Raw genomic sequence first — 19,329 nt, 5'->3', positions numbered from 1 at the left:
TTCTTGTTACCATAAAATATTTTAGGCAGATATTTTTCTTCATATTGCTCACTCAATGAATGGGATAGAAGAAACATTAAAACCTACCAAATTCTAATAGAATTAAATGAATTAATGGTTACCATGGTAAAAGCTGTGATATGTGGCTACAGTTGTAATCCTCATAGGACACACTGAAAGGCAAGCAGAGTGAGATTTTAAAAGAATTATATTAAGATTTAAAGCACAATAGGTACACCAGTATTTATAAAATAAATTGATACGGTGATACTATACTAAAAGTGTTCAAAATCTATTCACACAGAGGAAAAAAAGGTTTCCGATTCACCTGTAAAGGTAGTGAGTCGCAATAGATCCCATAAAGTTCCATTACTGAAAATTTCTGTTATTGAACATATTCATGGAATTGAAATCAGTAATATCACAATGGCAAGTATCCATAATGGGAAGAAGAAATTGAAAGAATTTCTGTCCAAGTTAACAACAAAGAAAGTTTATTTATATATGACAAGTCCATCATAAAAGTAATAGAAGTAGAAGATCACCAATATCTTGAACAAAATGTTCTGCCAACTTTATTCTATACAAAGGAAGATTTTCACTGTGCTGACATTACATTTGATAAACCTCCAAATTGCTAAGCAACTAGCAACCAAAATTTCATGCTATATACGACAAGTTACGGCAAACACAATCGTTTTCAAAAAGGTACCAGTCATACATAGCTCATCAATTCTCAGTGTTATACCACTCACAAATACACACGCACACATGCACATACACATACATACATACACAGACACACACACACACACACACACACATATACATATATTTGTTAACAAGAACTTGCGTTACATCCACCTTATAAAATACAATATTGCACTGGATCCAGCAATTTTTTGCTTGAACAAGCTCTTCCATATGCTGACTGTAAATTCTACGTTATTGATACAAGGGTTCCCGCATTCATTCGTATTCATAAACACGCCTATAGGTGGAATTCTTGTTTCTTACCTTTGTTGTTTTGAATAGCAGAGTTATAGTCGAAGGCTTTCCATTTATATTCATCCTGTACTTCACTCATGTACTGTGCATTTAGAATTGCATTCACCAATGTATCTCACAGTTTTGAAGGAGTTTTCATAGCTAAATTTAGTACATAAAGCGATTCCTTAGCATGTTTCTCATTGGCTCAGTGCTTCTAAGTTGTGAACAAATGTTGAAAAGAAACCTGTATTTATTTTTTAGGAGATTGAAAGCACATTATCTTCAAACTTCGATTTTTATGGTGCAGTTTATACGTATTAGAAAAAAGACGAAACATAAGTCCTATAAATCATCATGCAATTTTGTTAAAACTACAGCCAGATTGCTCTCAAATGGCACTCTACTACCTTGCAAAGGAAAACAAAAACACAGAGAACATACATACACACATATATTTATATATATATATACATATATATATATATATATATATATAATATATATATATATACATATATGTATGTGTGCTTGTGTGTGTGTGTGTGTGTGTTAGTGCATATATATATATATATATATATATATATATATATATATACATATATGTATGTGTGCTTGTGTGTGTGTGTGTGTGTGTTAGTGCATATATATATATATATATATATATATATATATATGTATATATTGAGTTATATACTATATATTCACATAAATCACTGTGCTTCTACTGCTTTTGCAGGTAGTCCACAATACATATGAGAATTATGAAACTTAAGTGCTTGTTTGCATATGGATGAGCGCTTATATGTGTTGCTGTTGTTGTCATTTATCCAGTTAGCCGTGATGAAGTAGACTCAGATTGAAAGACAACCCAGCCATGGCGAACCGCTGTTTGTGTCAGATATAGCTTATGTGACAACATTAACCAATGTTTTTATTCCTTTTTAAGGTGACATGTGGTTGATGTGAGAGAGTTTTGGTCACTATTTCTATAAATTTCGTGTTCCATGTAGAGATACCTTCGTTAACTCATGTATTTTGCTTGACAAACTTGATCAGTTTAGCTAGGCGGTATATAGTGGTCGATAATGTTAGTGCGTGCAAGGTCCATAGTTCTTCGAGTGTTTTTAAAGATCTTCAGGAAGATGATAGAAAAGATGAAGTCCAGATTTAAGAGATAGGCCTCTGCTATGTGAAACAAGCAAGCGATAGGTTGCTTAGAAAAAACAATTCTACAGTCTACGAATAGTTATACTTTAGAACACATGTGATTGTGGGTTCTCGATTACATACTCATCCCTGAAATAGTCACAGGGACTTTCGGGGCAGAGAATTCTGTGTACTAGGATGTAGGGTACATAGAAGTGGGAAATATAGAAAGGTTTAAATTTAGAGAGTACGCTGATTAAACTCGATGACGTTTCTTCTGAGTGTGAGATGATTTCCGTTCTTTAATGACTTGTATGTATGTTTCATTGATACCTGCTTCTTCTTATCCATATATGTCATAGCTCTTTATTTATGAAAATTAAGGCCTTAATGTGAGTTGTACAACACGTTTTATTTGTCATAAAACCTTTGTAGCAAATCGAAAAGAAACATTTTTGGCCTTGAAAGCCATTACTGTTTTTATTATTCGCCTGTGAGTGAGCAGAATCACTAGCACGCCTGACAAAACGGTTACGATATTTTCTCTGTCTTTACATTCTGATTTCAAACTCTACCGAATCCTACTTTACCTCTTAACTTTTTGTTGGTCAGTGAAATCGATTATCCCTCTTCCTCTAATGTCAAGCCTTGAACCTCTAATATAAAGGATTGTTATTGTAGCGGCAACATTCATCAACCATCCGATGTTGCAATTTGCTAGAATATTACCCACGTTATCAACTAAATCTGATCATCATGACTTCTCGTGGAATAGCCTCTAGTGACAATTTCAACTTTTGGCGTGCTCTTTCTGAGCCGATCAATCAGTATAAAATCGACAGAAAACTTTGGAATATAGCAATGAGAGCATGAAACACAGTAGAGACGACACGGTAGACGGACGGCGAACAGACGTAGACAGCGGCTGGACCGAGCTGACATCTACATAATGATCTATCAGTGGTAGTAACACAACGCCTAGTAGTTGACTTTATTAATACTATGACAATTGCACCAAGAACAATAAAAAACAATCCCTTTTAACCCATTAGTGCCCAATTGTTTCTTTAATTTATCTCCAAAAATCTTATTTTTATACAACTTTATCTGACACTAAATATATAAAAAATATTATTATAATATGCTAAGAAAAATACATTTTAATTTAGTCCTTTTTTAAGGACCATGGGCATATATAGTATCTTGTTCAAAAAGCAAGGTTTTAAAAGTTGAATACGTGATTTCAAAAAGGAAAATAAAAACAAGAAAGCATTCGTGTCTTTACTTATTATTTCGAACGAAATGCATATTACTTAAAAAAAGGAATAAAAAGTAATTTGTTTTCTGAACAATCTAAATACAGTTTACTTCGAATGTCATTTCTTGAAACATTCACCCATATGAAGACATCACATTTTACACATCGTTTTAAAACTTCTTTTTTTGTTGCAAAATACACATTTTCTGTGTTTCCCTCTCTCTGTTCTAATCAGGAATATGTCCAGTAGTAGAAAATCTAGTTTCTGGTAATACTTTTGAAGAAAATACCTTTGGCCGTCCCGATTTTTTGGGATCAGAACCAGAGGATAACTCCAAATAAGCTTGTGTAACTGAACTCTTGAAATCTAGTAATGTCAAAGCAATTCTGCATGCAAAACAATGTATAGTCCAGGAAATAACCATTGCAGCATCAAGGAAATTTGTGAATAGAATAAAGTACCACTTCTTAGATTAACGAAGTTGCGATACCTTTGGCATAGCCAGTCTAGGTGGTCGATACCTCCCATATATTTGTTATAATCGGATATGAGAAATGGCTGAGGAACAAATATTTCCTTTCTATGGCTAGTTGACCATCTTTTAGTATTTCCAACAGGGGTGGGAGACTGTGATTGTTTGCGATTGTGAAAACGCTGTTGTCATGCCATTAAAAAAAGATTTTTTTTTCTTCAAATTTGTAGTCATAGGATCCACGATTTTCCTTTCTCAGGGATTTGACATCCTTCAGGGGACATCTTAATGTTCTGTGTGAAAGCATTGTACCCGTCATTCTGATTCCTAAGGATTTCATTTTTACAACTTGAGAAAAAGTTGATATAAGTTTCATGATCATTGGGGTTCTCTAGGTGATTGGTCATTGATAAACCCACTCTTGGACCTAGATTGTCATTGTTCTTGGTATTGGAAGTAGAATTTTCTTGCTGTCCTTCATATAAATCTATTCTAAAACAATAGCTACCCACTGCTTGAAACCAAATCTTATTGGCTTACCTCTTATAAATTGTTTTAGGGAGCTTCTTCCATTTTGACTTACTATCTATTCATCTACTGACAGTTTTTTAGAGAATATTTCGAACTGCTTGAACTTCTGGTTCAGAGCATTAGCTAAGTGGTCTAACTTTAAATCATTTATCATCTTTGTAGATTTATGCATTTTCATTGTCCACGAATAAAGAAACCTTTTGATGCTTAGAAATCTATTTCTTGGCATCGTTTTTCGAATAATCGGAATTTCAAGGTCTTCAGACACATTCTTTTTTCTTTTAGGTTGTGTTAGTTCTTCTTCATTATCAAAACGATGAAGCTCAACATTTCCTGGCACATCCTGTGAGATAAAGGTCGGATCTCTGTTCTCATCATCTAAAGTCTCATCATCAAAGTCTTCTTCATCAGTTAGTTCATCTACTGGCGAAGAAATTGCAACAATATCTATGAAGTTTTCATCACTAGGAGACTCATTTTCCTCTGCATAATTTACTGCTTCATGAAGTGAATAGAATGACTTAACTGAATGATAGAAAACCATGGAAGAGTATCTGAAAATAAAACTAAAATAAGAATAACAAAGAAAGAAAATAACAAATAAAAAATATGTTTTTCACAGCTGTCAATACATAGAAAATGTTTACTGCATAAAAAAGTTTGCTCCTGCAAAGCATTTTCTCTTTTATGTAACATCCATTGAAAACAGAGAAAAGTGGAGTTCTAGTGACAATGGTACTTGTATTAGGACCAAACTTTTAGAGCATGCTATATTTGAGCAAAATTAATTTCAAAGGACAGTTAGAACAATTATCTATACTATATACAAATATGGGTTGAATATAAGTACTTCTTACCAAAAACATTTTGATTGAATCACAGTTGAAACTGAGTGTATCCTTTCCCTCAAGATTTTCACACTGTAATGAAAACTGAGACATCACTGTTGCTAATATACATCAGATATTATGTGTAATATTTGAAAGACACTCCAGTCTTGATAACTAACTAAAGATATCTCAGAAAAATACAGATGTTGCAGAAATATGATAGGTTATCCTTCTGGTCCTAAAAAAGGACCATGGGCGCTAATGGGTTAACATTTATCCTTCATAGTAAGAATAGCGTTTGTTTTTGCTTGTGTACGAAAAGAATAAATGTTTGTTAAAAAAGAAAACTCAATTGATTTCATCGTTACTTTTAATCTGCATGTTTGTTACAATCACTTGCCGAGACACATCCAGCGTCCTAGAGCGAGTGAAGGATAAGAGCTGTTACAGTATGACGGAAAGCTTGGGAAGGTTAAGTGGGAGAGGTAGTAGCGAAATATTTTCAAGCAATACAACACAGACATTTAAACTGATATGGTTTTTCTAAGAATATGGGCAGTACTTGTCAGTATAATCTTTTGAATTTATCTGAGACATGGTTCTCCTAGGGTGTTATCTAGATGTTATCTAGTTTTTTCTGACAGGCCTTTTTTTTATCATACCTAGGGCTTCCACAATAACAGGAACAGTTCTCGTTTTAAGATGCCACATATTTTCTATTTCAATTTGCAGGTTCTTATATTTACTTAATTTGTCAAGATTTTTACCGATATATTTTTATCAGTGGGAACACTTACATCTTTTAGTCTACTGATATTATTATTATTGAGTGAGAGAGCAGTGCATACCAGCAAAGTGACATTGGAGTAAAATATACGAAGCCCAGTATATCCATCATGGCTACCCGTCTGATAAGTTTACACCAGGCACATGCATCACAACCATATGTGCGCGACATGGTAATCTCATATTAAGAAAAACAGTGCATGACTTTGCAGGTGGGGCCCAGTTAGAATTTTCGTCTAGTCGAGTAGCTCATCCGGCTCAAAAGATGTCTGTATAAGGGTTGTTTAAGGATGACGAACGAAACACCCCTGTTTCCAAAGGGGAATTATCCAAACTCCAAAGAGTTCCTCTCAACATATGGGTATGATGCTCTCTCACTTCTGTTCGTGATCAGAGGTGCACATATCGTCAGCCACTAAGGGACATTTGCAATTGGTTAAGGTCAAGCAACTGACATGCAAATCTGTGGTATTGAGCAGAATATTTGCTGTAACCCATCTTTTATAACCGAGACGAAACAATGTAAATGAAAACACTTCCAATCAGTTAAGATCAGAAGCCATTAGAGCCACTGCCTGTTACTGCAATGTTATTATTATTATTGTTATTATTACTACTACTACTACTACTACTACTACTACTACTACTACTACTACTACTACTACTACTACTACTACTACTACTACTACTACTACTACTACTACTACTACTACTACTACTAATCTCGTGTATTTTGTTTACATCTGACTTCTAATAATCTTTGTAATCTACTACTTCATAGCGAGCCATTATAGTTCTTATACTGATTGGTTGCTATCCATATATATTTTCAAAACGGAACAGTTCTTACTCTAACACTTCAATTCGTTTCTCTTTATTTTTAATTTTCATTGACTTACTCTAAATGTATCTTTTTAACAAATCTTCATGTCAATTCTAATTAACCACGCATTAATTCTTAGTCACCTATTCAAACAAACATTAATTTTAATATATATGACTGATGTGACAATAAGCTAAATTGAAATCATGCTGTTTATATCTTTACGAATTTGTTTTCTAAAAAATATTGTGAATAAAATAAAAACACTAAATGAAATAATTTTATTTTCTTTCTTAGCTCCTCTTCTCTCTCATTCATTACTTTTAAAATAATGAAAAACTCTTTACTAATTAAAAGCAAAAATAAATTGTGTTTTCCACGAAAATAACCAATAAACACGTTTTTCTCATTGAATCTTGGTCTGTCTTTCTATCTCGTCCTCATTTGCTTTTCTTCCGTAAAGAGAATATATTTACTAAAGATAAATAATATTAAGAAAAATATTTTCGCTAAGATAAGAACAAATTAAAAATCTATTATTTTTTTTCTAATCAGATATCGCTTTCGAACTTATTGTCTTTATCAGTTCTGTTACAACTCCAGATTTAGTACCATTTAGTTAGATATTTTCTATGGATTTCAACACTTTGATCTTACTTAATTAAAAAGAAAAGACATCTATAGGTGCTGGCATGGCTCTGTGTTTAAGACGCTCACTTTGCAATCATGTAACCTCGACGTCAGTCCAGTTGCGCAGCTCACGAAATCTTTTTCTCACCAGAGTTCCGGACCCCCAGTATTGAATTCATTTGCATACAGCCAATCAGAGCTCACATTGAACTTGTTGTCAAGTTAACAAAGGTTGGCATTCAAAATGGCGACCTCTCATTACCATGTGAGTTTTGTATTGTGCTCTCAAACAGATGTCAGTATCATCAATACTGAACACATACGCTGGTTAGCGGTAAGTTTGGATTACTATAGCAAGAAAACATAATGTGTTTGACGAATATGAATATACGGAAACTGCTTGAAGCTTTTATAAATACTAAGTGATTCATTGATACGAATTATGGTCGTGTGTGTATTGTTAATGTGTATTTGGCTATCCAAGTCACACATGTACATTTTTCTGTGGTCTTCAGCGAAAAACGAGTTTCATACATTTTATGAGCTGTTGTAAAAATAGCTCAAAATGTCACGAAAATGTGTGAATACTATTACATTATTAGTAATAATTATAGATCTATTTATTAAAATTATCGTATTTAATTCTATGACGCTAGTCCTATAGTGGTTTGATTCGCTGCATGCAAACGAGTCCGTAACTGAGGTCCGGAACTCTAATGCGAAAAAAATATTTCGATGGGCGGTTTCGTACGCAGGTGACTACAACTGTAGCCTTGGGCCGTCAAAAACCCTGGGAGTGAATTTAGTTGCATAAAAAAGGATCAATAAGTTAATGTGATGGGCTCAATCTTTGACTAAACGTAAACATAAATGGAGTGACTGTATTTAAGATGGTATTGTGCTTAGAAATGAATACCAACTGTATGAAAAATCGGTCGAAGTGTGTATATATATATGCGTGTGTGTGTATATATATATATATATATGTATGTACATATGTTTATATTAAAATTTATGGACAGAATTTAGGTAGTAATTTTACGTTGCTTTATAAATGCAAGCTCTTTTAACATAATTGCATTTCATCTTACAGCCTTACTTATACCTCACGTTTTTCATTATTAATGTTAGAGATTTATTCATGTTGCATGTTTTTCTAGAAGTCCTCTCACATGCAAGCCATATGTATACGTTCGCATATACATTAGAGGAATATATAATACAATGATATCAAACCAATGTAAAACATGCTCTTTTAAAAAGAGCGTGTTCGCACCACTATATATATATATATATATATATATATATATATATTCAAATATGAATTAGATTCAGCGAGGGTGTTGTAAACACTATCGAACACAAATACACAATACATATGCTTTGCTTGTTGGCTTGTTAACAGCGATTTGGGACTTGGTAGCTGACTCTCTCAAAGTGCCGGGTCTTAAAACATCTTAAAGTCATAGTGATTGACAGGCGAGACAACTCATCCCATTCAGAAGCGTTGGATATCGGTGTTTCGCCGCTTTTGTGGCCTATCAACATCACGTACCTGAACCAGACCTGAGGCAAATCGAATAGCCTATTCATGACTATATGTAAAATGGTGCAAAAACCATTTGCTGGTATGTCCGAGCGATTCATTCGTAAGAATAAATTCAGATATGAATAAGAAGCAGCGCAAGTGTCCTTTTTTTCTTTTTTTCTTTTTCTTTTTAGTTGTTTCAGTCATTTGACTGTGGCCGTGACACACTAGCATCGGTTGCCCAGGCGATGCTGGGGGACAAACGCAGACACAACCATACACACACACACATACATACATACATACATACATACATACATACATACATACATACATACATACATATATATATATATATATAATATATATATATATATATATATATATATATATATATATATATATATACGACGGGCTTCTTTCAGTTTCCGTCTACCAAATCCACACACAAGTCTTTGGTCGGCCTGAGTCTATAGTAGAAGACACTTACCCAAGGTTCCACGTAGTGGGACTGGACCCGGAACCATGTGGTTGGAAAGCAAGCTACTTACCACTCAGCTACTCCTGCACCTATAAACATTATCTAACATTCACAATGTGTGTGATTTGCTTGTTGGCCGGTCAGCCGCCACTAGACGGGTTGCATGTGACTCCTTCAAAACGCCGAGCGTTAACAAAGCACTGAGCGCTTAATGTACCAATATTCGAAGCCAATATTATGTCACATAAATGATGAGATAGTAATGGTAGTAATATATTTGATCATAATTCTGTCGAATTAGGCCCACATCGAGATAAGCAACACCACCAACAACTTAACAGCATCAGCAAGAAGTGAAACAGCGAAACGAACATTATCAACAACAGAATGAAAGCCACTACTTCATTACTTAACCTTCAAATAAAAGGAACTAAATCATAGCCAACCCTTAAAACTGGAGAGGAACGTTTAATAATTTTGTCTTAGGAACATTATTTTTAGAGGAAAATATATGATTGTCATGACTGGAAATTTTGATCATCTGAAGCTAAAATATAACAGAATACATCTATTAGCTGTTTCCAACTTCCCACATTTGGCAGTTGAGCAAGCAAGCACTAATACAAATTTGTTGTTTAACCACTCTAAACACCAATGGATCAGAACTGCAATGAGTGTCTTTTCAATTGTGACGTTCCCTTTTTTATAAGTATATTAGGTTTAATTCCCCTAATGGGTTTTTCTATTTTTTAAGACGCTGGTTGTTTTTGAATGAACTTTTCTTGCCTTTCTTTTGAAAGAATTTGTGGTCAAAGAGCACTGAAATCAATTGAAATAGGGCAGCGATTTGGAATTACGTTTTCTTTAGGCCAAATCATTATATCTAGAAATAATAGTATATCAGATTTGGAATGTTTATGACAGCGACGTGAAATATATAACCTTCTGAACCGCTAAGTGCTACCTTTGGAATAAGTACATATGAGAGAAAATACTCTTTCAGGAATATGTTATTGTTGATTTATTATAACTTAAAAATTAAGCTTTCAACAAATCACAGTTTTGGGAACAGCTACCTATATTTCATTATGAATGCGTGCAAGAGGTATTCTAAAATAATTACAAACCTTTTTGAAGAGATGTGCGAATAAATTAGAAGAAAAAAATTAATTTAAGTGGTTTTGCTTATTCTGAATCATTGCTATTTTGTACATTTTGTTAGAGTTTTATGAATAATTATATTTTCTCATACAGTAAAATTCAGCAGCATAATTTCTTCCCTTTTTTTCCTTTGGTAGCCTTGTCAGATGGCAGTTAACTGCTGCGCTGTCCTCCAACGTGAAATCATTCATCACCTCTGATGTAATCCTTTCAGAAATGCTGTTTTTGAAGCAAGGAAAACAACAGGGAACTGTATTTTTAATTATATACAAAATATAGGCATTTCAAAATAGCTCATGTTTGTTGTTGTGTTGCCTCAGATCAATCCTGATCGAGGTTACCTGTTGTGGAAGACATTCCATCCTTGACCATACATTTTTTAGATGTGGAACTTCATCATCCACTGTACATTTCCCCCTTTTATTTCAAAGACAGTAGGTGTATGATGAAGGAAATTCAACAACTATTTCTTGCTCATCGAGCAGTCATGTATATTATCTCTTACTGAATAATTTTCTGAATTAAATTCCGAAAGTGAGTCTTCTGTTATATATTTAAACAGAGAAGCACATGGAAACGCAACATTTTATTCGTTAAACTCCTTGAATAGAAAAGTTTAATTGAGATTTATTTTAAATAAATTCCGCAGCGATATACATTGAGCGCAAGTCATTGCATAAGGAAGCTATGCCGCATTACAACAATCTTCTTGTATGCGTATTTACTGTAGACTGAAATTTGTTATTCTGAAAATAAATATAATTGAAATTTTGAAATTAAATTTGATTTATTATATCTGAATCAGGAAAATAAGAATAGATCCACTTCAGTTTCAGTCCAAAAATGCACATTTCTAGTCTGTGTTTTCTAAAACCATCAATATACCATCAATTTTGGATCTTAAATCATGTTTTAATAACATTCTTGGTGACTTTTTATTAACAAAGAAAATCCCTCATACGAAAGAGTATCAGTATTTAGGAAATAAAAACATCAAAATATTTAATCTGGTAAATGTATATAAATTTAATAGCAATGCACAAGAGAGCATTAAAGATGATTGATTAATCTTTTATAGTATGTTGCCCGAAGCTTTGTTTTTTAATCTTGATTTCCATTAACAACTAAACTATAACAAAGGAATATAATGAATACAATAATATAAATATCAAATGGCTAACTGATTATGTGTGAAGTTAGATTTTTCTTTCTACCATAAACAATCATAAAGAATTAACTAGAATTAGGTGTGTAAGCAAATAATATCGGTTTGATAAAAATGCTTTATTACTTTTGATATGTTGAAATAACGATGGATAAATACTTTAAGACTCCTATATTTAAACATATGGTTAAGACAGTTAGTCAAATATAGAATACCAGGCTTATCGTTATTGCTTTTGTATATCAAGATATTTGAAGTATGTTTTAAATATGTTTTTAGGAGTAGTAGTAGCAGTGTAACAAAGCGAAGCTTATATGTTACTTGGTTTACTTATGTGAAAGTGTGGTAAGTTGCAATCATATCCAGGGATAACGTTTCTCATTTTCACTTAGTATAATAAAGATGAAAACGAACAGAATCGTTGGGGGAAAGGATTTGCCTCAAACACTCATCGATGATTGTTGATAAAGTAATTCATGTTTCATAGTAAAGGTATCTTCATGAATCACGTTTATGTCAGCAGAATTGTTCCCAGTCCACCATAAAATATGAAGTATTGTATGATTATTGTGTTGTACAGTATTGTAAGTCTTCTCCATGATTAGGACTCGTAAGGATTTCTAGCAAAAACAGCAATTAGATTTGATTTAGAAAGTCAAGAAACCATTGGAGAACCTATTGAGATAATCTTTTTGCAGACTGATATTTTATACGAGAAATGTTATCCAAATATAGACAACATTCTTTATGCTTTGAAATATCTAGGATAACTTTTCTCAAATATGATATACATAATTCTTACAAACAAGAGTAATTCTTTTGAGTTAGTAAACACATTTTTAAAACTTAAAACAAATTAATAGATTGCATACTGGATATTTTCACCTTTCTAAATTTGATACTCAAACCTATTCTCCCAAGCATCTAAATCATACTGGTCTTCAACAGATTATTCAATGCAAAACATGCTCTAGTCACAAGACCATGAATTACTTTGCAACAATTTTCTTTAACATTTTCTGCCAAAGCATTTCTAAAATGCATTCTATTGAAAACCCTAATCCTTTAAGTCATTAGATAAATGCTAATGGATTTACTTTACGCAAAATTTAATTGCCAAGCGAAAGACTAATGACACACCAGTCCAGTTCCAAGAATTCTGCGTTTTAATGATTAGGAAATTTGTCCTACGGTTTTCCTTAACTCTCTCTACAATATTGCTTTATTTAGCATCTCATTTGTGTAGTAGGCTTTATTATTGATACTACCGACCCTTTCTTATCAATAAAACTTCCAGTAATCGCTCTTAAAGAAAATTCCTGCTGCTTCTCTTTATTATCATTGGCAGCAATTCCATCAACATTATTTCAGACACGTTTGTCTCCAGTGACATATTAAATAATTTTAATGTACACTCATGCACAATACGAAATCTTTCATACTTGTTAAACCATAAAACATTGGAAAAAGTGTCAGCCCCTTGATTGTTTTCCCTAATAAAGATTAAACTATTGTTTAGTTTTTCTTATAACCACACAAGTATTGTTCTTTGCTGTTTCTTATTCTGCTTAAAGTTAGTAAGTAATCTCTTACAATCATAAGTAATACACTGCCTTTTAGTGACACTTATGTTTGATTTTATTTCTCCCTTACAAAACCCTACGCACATTCTACAATATACATAAGTACTATAGAAGCCTCTGCGTGGTTGATCGTCATGCTATTTCAAAATATGCAAGAATGTGCATTAAAATGATCTAATATGTCACTAGAGAGAAGTATTTTTAAAACTATGTTGATGAACTTGCTTTCAGAGGTAAGAAAAGGAAAAGCAGCATGGACACATTTTCATGTCCAATCAATAGCAACTAAATGTCTTCAACATCATTTCCTAACTTTTTAGATGAAGAAATAATACACTGCGTAAAGTAGTCCCAGATAATCCTAAAAGAAGTGAGAGATTAGAATTTGAATTCCTTTGATCTTAGTTCTGTTTAATCGGGTTTGACCTGGAGAAATCAACAGCAGCTACAACAATCACAAGACCAACAGTACTTTGTCCATAAATGTAATAACTAGTACAACTTCAAACTCCGACATGTTATTCTCCTGCACAAAATTATAGAAAATAATGTGGTGAGTGTTATGTGGACGCTGAGTAAGCCTGATTATCATAATGCTTTCACTCATTCAAACTACGTTTATTACGCTGTATTTCTCCCTTTATGTTAGTCGTATACATAAAGTCTAACGCTGAACTTAGAGGAAACATAATCCATAGTTCATACAATTCTGTACCGCACTTTCCGTACATCGAAACAGATTCAGCTAGATTTTGACATATTTACTACTGTATAACGTCATCAATATTTTACCAGAGTACAATGCCTGTTAGGTTAATATCAACCTAAACTTTGTTATAAGTACAAAACTGTATTATTGCCACGTTATGCCTTTAGTATGCTGCTTAACAATACTTGAAAAGGAGAGAACATAAATGAAAAAGCATCGTCCATTCGAATTTCATATTTGATTCTTTAGCAGTACAAAATCCAATAAGTAAGCGTAAAGAAACTGGATGTAAATCACGAAAACAATATAAGTTTTAATGGCATATTCAGAAGAGGAAGTTTATTAACCAAGACGCTTTCCAGGAATTCCGAACCGGATGAGAATAAGTGTTAACAGCAATCTGCAAACATAACTGGAAAATTTGCAACGGGATATTAACCGCTACAGTCACACAAATAGCAGATATATGTATGTCTTTGCATATGTATATACACCTATAACGTATGTATATTTATGTGTATATATGTATATATATATATATATATATATTATATATATATATATATATATATATATATATATATATATATATATATACTCAAACTCGGTGTGTGACACACTAATTGTACATATAAGGCAACTTGATGTAGTTGTGTGTGCTACATATCGCCCTCCAGATGCCCCAAGCCATATGGGCAAGTTTGAAGACTAGAACAGCACATAAGTGTACTTCTCATGGGAGACTTCAACCTGCCCAATGTCAGATGGCCCGAGGGCCTTTCTCTCCCAGGAATGACACGATGTGAACGGGGACAGGCGAGGTCCCTCCTGAACCTCATCAACACCCTGTACATGGAGCAAGTAATACTCCAACCAACCAGGGCAGGTAACACACTGGACCTCTGCTTCACAAATAATATGGATCTCATCCATAATGTGAAAGTGACACCGACACTACTCTCGGATCACAACATGGTAGAGCTGACTATGTACGGGCCAAAGGAAAGCATGGACATGCAGCCTACAAGAAGCTCTCAGAAGCTTTCCAGCTTGAACTTCAATAAGGCAAACTGGAAATAAATTGAGAAAGAGATCCTCAAACAAAACTGGCCTGAATGTCTCTCCTCGCCGGACATCGACATGAAACTTCAACAATTCATGTCTGTAATTCAAGCCATATGCTACAAATGTGTCCCAGAGAGAAAGGCCACTGTACACAAGAACAAAATCCCCAGAGAGAGGAAAATTTTAATGAGACGGCGTACAAAAATTTCAAATCGCCTAAACAAACAAATTGAAAGCAGTGAAAAGTCCCGCCTGAAAATAAAACTGTTGGAAATTGAAAATTGTCTGCAACTCTCCCATGAAAAGGAAAGAGCAGACAAAGAAGCCTGGGCTATAGACAACATAAAAACTAACCCTAGAGCTTTCTACAGGTATGCCAAAGAAACAGCTACGGTGCACTGTAGGATAGGGCCACTCCTTGAAAAGGATGGCACACTCACAGGAAAACCAACGAGTGTAAGTGAAATACTGAATGAACAATTCAAGAGTGTTTTCACTCCACCCCTTGGGCATTTCCAAATCAGCAATCCAACTGACTTCTTTACCACTGCAGATATAAAATCAGAGGCGGCGACGATAAATTACATCGATATAAAGGAAGATGATGTAATAAAGGCTATAGATGAAATGAAAACAGACTCAGCTATTGGCCCCGATGGATTCCCGGCAATCCTCCTAAAAGTATGTAAGAGAGTCCTAGCAAGACCACTGCAGTTCCTCTTTCAGAGCTTCCTTGCAGCTGGCAAACTTCCAAGAAAACTGAAGGAAGGTAAAATATGCCCTATTCATAAAGGAGGTAGCAGAGCGGAGGCCAAGAACTACAGACCTATCTCTCTCACCTCACACATCAGCAAGGTCATGGAACGAATAGTTAGAAGGAAACTAATCACCTTCCTTGAAGAAAATGACTTGCTGCCTGACACCCAACATGGTTTCCGACCAGGAAGAAGCTGCTTAACTCAGCTCCTACAACACTATGACTGGGTGCTGAAACAACTGCTCAACCACTCAAATGTGGAAGTCATATATCTCGACTTTGCAAAGGCCTTCGATAAAGTCGATCATGGAATGATATGTCACAAACTGCGTGATCTTGGCATAGTTGGAAAACTGGGAGAATGGCTTCATGACTTTCTGAAGAATAGAAGTCAGGTGGTAGCACTTCCATTAACACGCAAATAGTGAGCGGTGTTCCGCAGGGCACTGTTTTGGGACCACTACTGTTCATAATGGCCCTCTCAGACATGCCCTCAGTCACGCAGAGAGCCACGATCACAAGTTATGCAGATGATACAAAAGTTTCACAGGCAATACAGAACCCTGAAGACACTAAGCACCTGCAATATGAGCTGGACGAAATATACAAGTGGGCTGAAAAGAATAGCATGCAGTTCAATGCTGAAAAGTTTCAAGCTTTATACTATCAGCATGCAAAACTGAATGCAATACCCAATGAATACACTGGACCCGGAGGGATTGCAATTCCAGAGGCACAATCAGTGCGTGACCTGGGTATTCACATGAGTGATGACGCGACCTTTCATGTACATGTTGCTAAACTGACAATGAAATGTAGACGGCTGGCTGGATGGATTCTTAGAACCTTTAGAACAAGAGAACAAGAAACCATGATGGTCCTCTGGAAGACACTTGTCCTAAGCCACTTTGACTATTGCTCTCAGCTATGGTCACCATCCAGTGTCAAGTTGATCACAGAACTTGAGGCGATCCAACGAAGCTACACGAAGAAGATAGCCTCTGTGCAGCATATGAGCTACTGGGAAAGACTCAAGATATTAAAGCTCTATTCCCTGGAGCGTAGGCGAGAAAGATATGCCATAATATATATCTGGAAGATCCTGGAAGGTCTTGTCCCAGACTTTGGCATCGAGAGTCACACAAATGCCAGAACCGGACGCCACTGCGTAGTACCAAGGACTCCAAATTTGCCATCAAGATGTAGGACAAGATATTGTGATAGCCTGGGCTTCAGAGGCCCACGGCTCTTCAATATCCTCCCGAAGAACCTGAGGGACCTGCATGGTGTAGATGCGGATGTCTTTAAAGTAGGACTGGATCTCTTCCTGTCACGTGTCCCGGATGAACCAACTTCACGGCAGGAGGTGCAGATGAGGGCAGCTGCATCGAACTCTCTCATGCATCAGATGGCGTTTGCTAAAAAGCATCCATGAGGTAAAATCGTGTAGCAAACCAAATGGCGGTGCCCCAGCATGACCACAGCTCATTAGCTGAAACTGGAAAAATCAAAATCAAAATCAAAATCAATATATCGTGAAGTATATTTGCCACTTAAATGTGGCTAACCATTAAGAGTCGATGCTACTGTAGCTTGTAGCCCCAGGAAGACATCTCCTCCAGCTGGCTATTGGCACACTATCCGTGCCTTATCAATATTTGCAAAGGGAAGTCATCGTCCCAACCCCAGCCTGACGTGATACTCACGGACCCGAGTTTCTGAGTATTGACCCGTCATTAGCGTGTGACACCCACCGATTGGCGATAGGAAGTAATTCTCAATGCAAATATATATATACTTCTCCAGTGACAAAAAGTCACAGATCTCGAAAAGAGGAAACAAGCAATAATACACACACACACACACATATATATGCGCGTGTGTGTGTGTACATATGTAGATATATATATATATATATATATATATTATATATATATATGTGTATACTTATACATACACACACACACACGCATATATATATATATATATATATGTATATATATATATATATATATATATATATATATATATATATATATATATATAATATATATATATATATTATACATATATATATATATATATACATATATATACGTTTAAATATTTGTTGTGCAAGATTTTTTACGTGAAGTCGTGTGTTGAAACAGATATTGTTATATTTCGGAATGGTCATATTGCCAGTTTAGCCAATAAAAACACACGCACTATATATTTGGTGTTATTTTGCTTCAGTGATATTTATTTTTTACATTAATCTTAATCTTATTTCGGCCAAAGTTCTTTCGTCACACTCCTGTGACCGCATCAGTGGTCCTTTGTTTTCTTCTCACTTACTTGTGTCTCTCCTTACTAACCGTCAGCCATTTTGTATTTCTATTGTATGTCTTCATTTGCGCATGCTTATATCTCTATGTGCGTCTATGTTTATTTAGTATGTGTGTGGGGGGGATGCCTGTAATATTTGTATCTTCTGGTTATATACATTCTTGTAATTTGTATTTTGTTTTTGTTGTTGTTGCTTTTGTTCTAATTTTGTTCATGTGTTTACATCCACCCATTATTATCATTACATATGCTTGTATGTATGGATATCAACAATATTAGTAATAATAATAATAAATCTAATTGGAAAAAAAAAATATATATATATATATATAATATATATATATATATACATATATATATATTATATATATATATATATATATATATATATATATATACATATATACACATATACATATATACACATACACATTTATATATATATATACATATATATATATATACATATATACACACACACATACACATATACATACACATATACATATATATAGTTATTCATTTCTATTTCTTTAATTATCTGTGTATTTATTATGTTTGCAGGATCCACTATCGTCATATGTTGTGGTGTGCGCTATTGCTCCATTCTAGTTTTCTATTCAGGCTAGGTTTATTTTCTATTATATGTGTAGCTTCTGTAATTTGTCTAATTGTTGCATCTGTTCTATGTGTGGACAATATCTTAATCTCTATGTTATTGATTGATCCCCCGTGTTCTTGTTCAGCGTGTTGGTACAGAATCGATGAGCTTTTACCTTCCTTGAGTTGTCTCCAATGTTCATTCACCCGCTCACCAATGCTTCTTGCTGTTTCCCCTACGTATGTTACTGTCTTGTTACTGCATCGTCCCTCTATACATCTTATACTATAGACCACATTTCGGCTTTACAGTTTGTTTGTGGGCTAAATCTACATACAGTGCAATAGTTATCCGTACAGAGAGTTCTACTAAAAGGATAGCTTCTACCAATTATAGATCTGATAGTGTTGCCTGGCTTTTCAACAACCTTAATTCTTAGTTTAAGTTTATCTAGGGTCCTTCTAAAGCGGTATGCCAGTTCACC

The sequence above is a fragment of the Octopus sinensis genome, linkage group LG4 (genome assembly GCF_006345805.1).
Source record: "Octopus sinensis linkage group LG4, ASM634580v1, whole genome shotgun sequence".
Lineage (NCBI taxonomy): Eukaryota > Metazoa > Mollusca > Cephalopoda > Octopoda > Octopodidae > Octopus > Octopus sinensis.
This window is presented reverse-complemented; position numbering follows the sequence as displayed.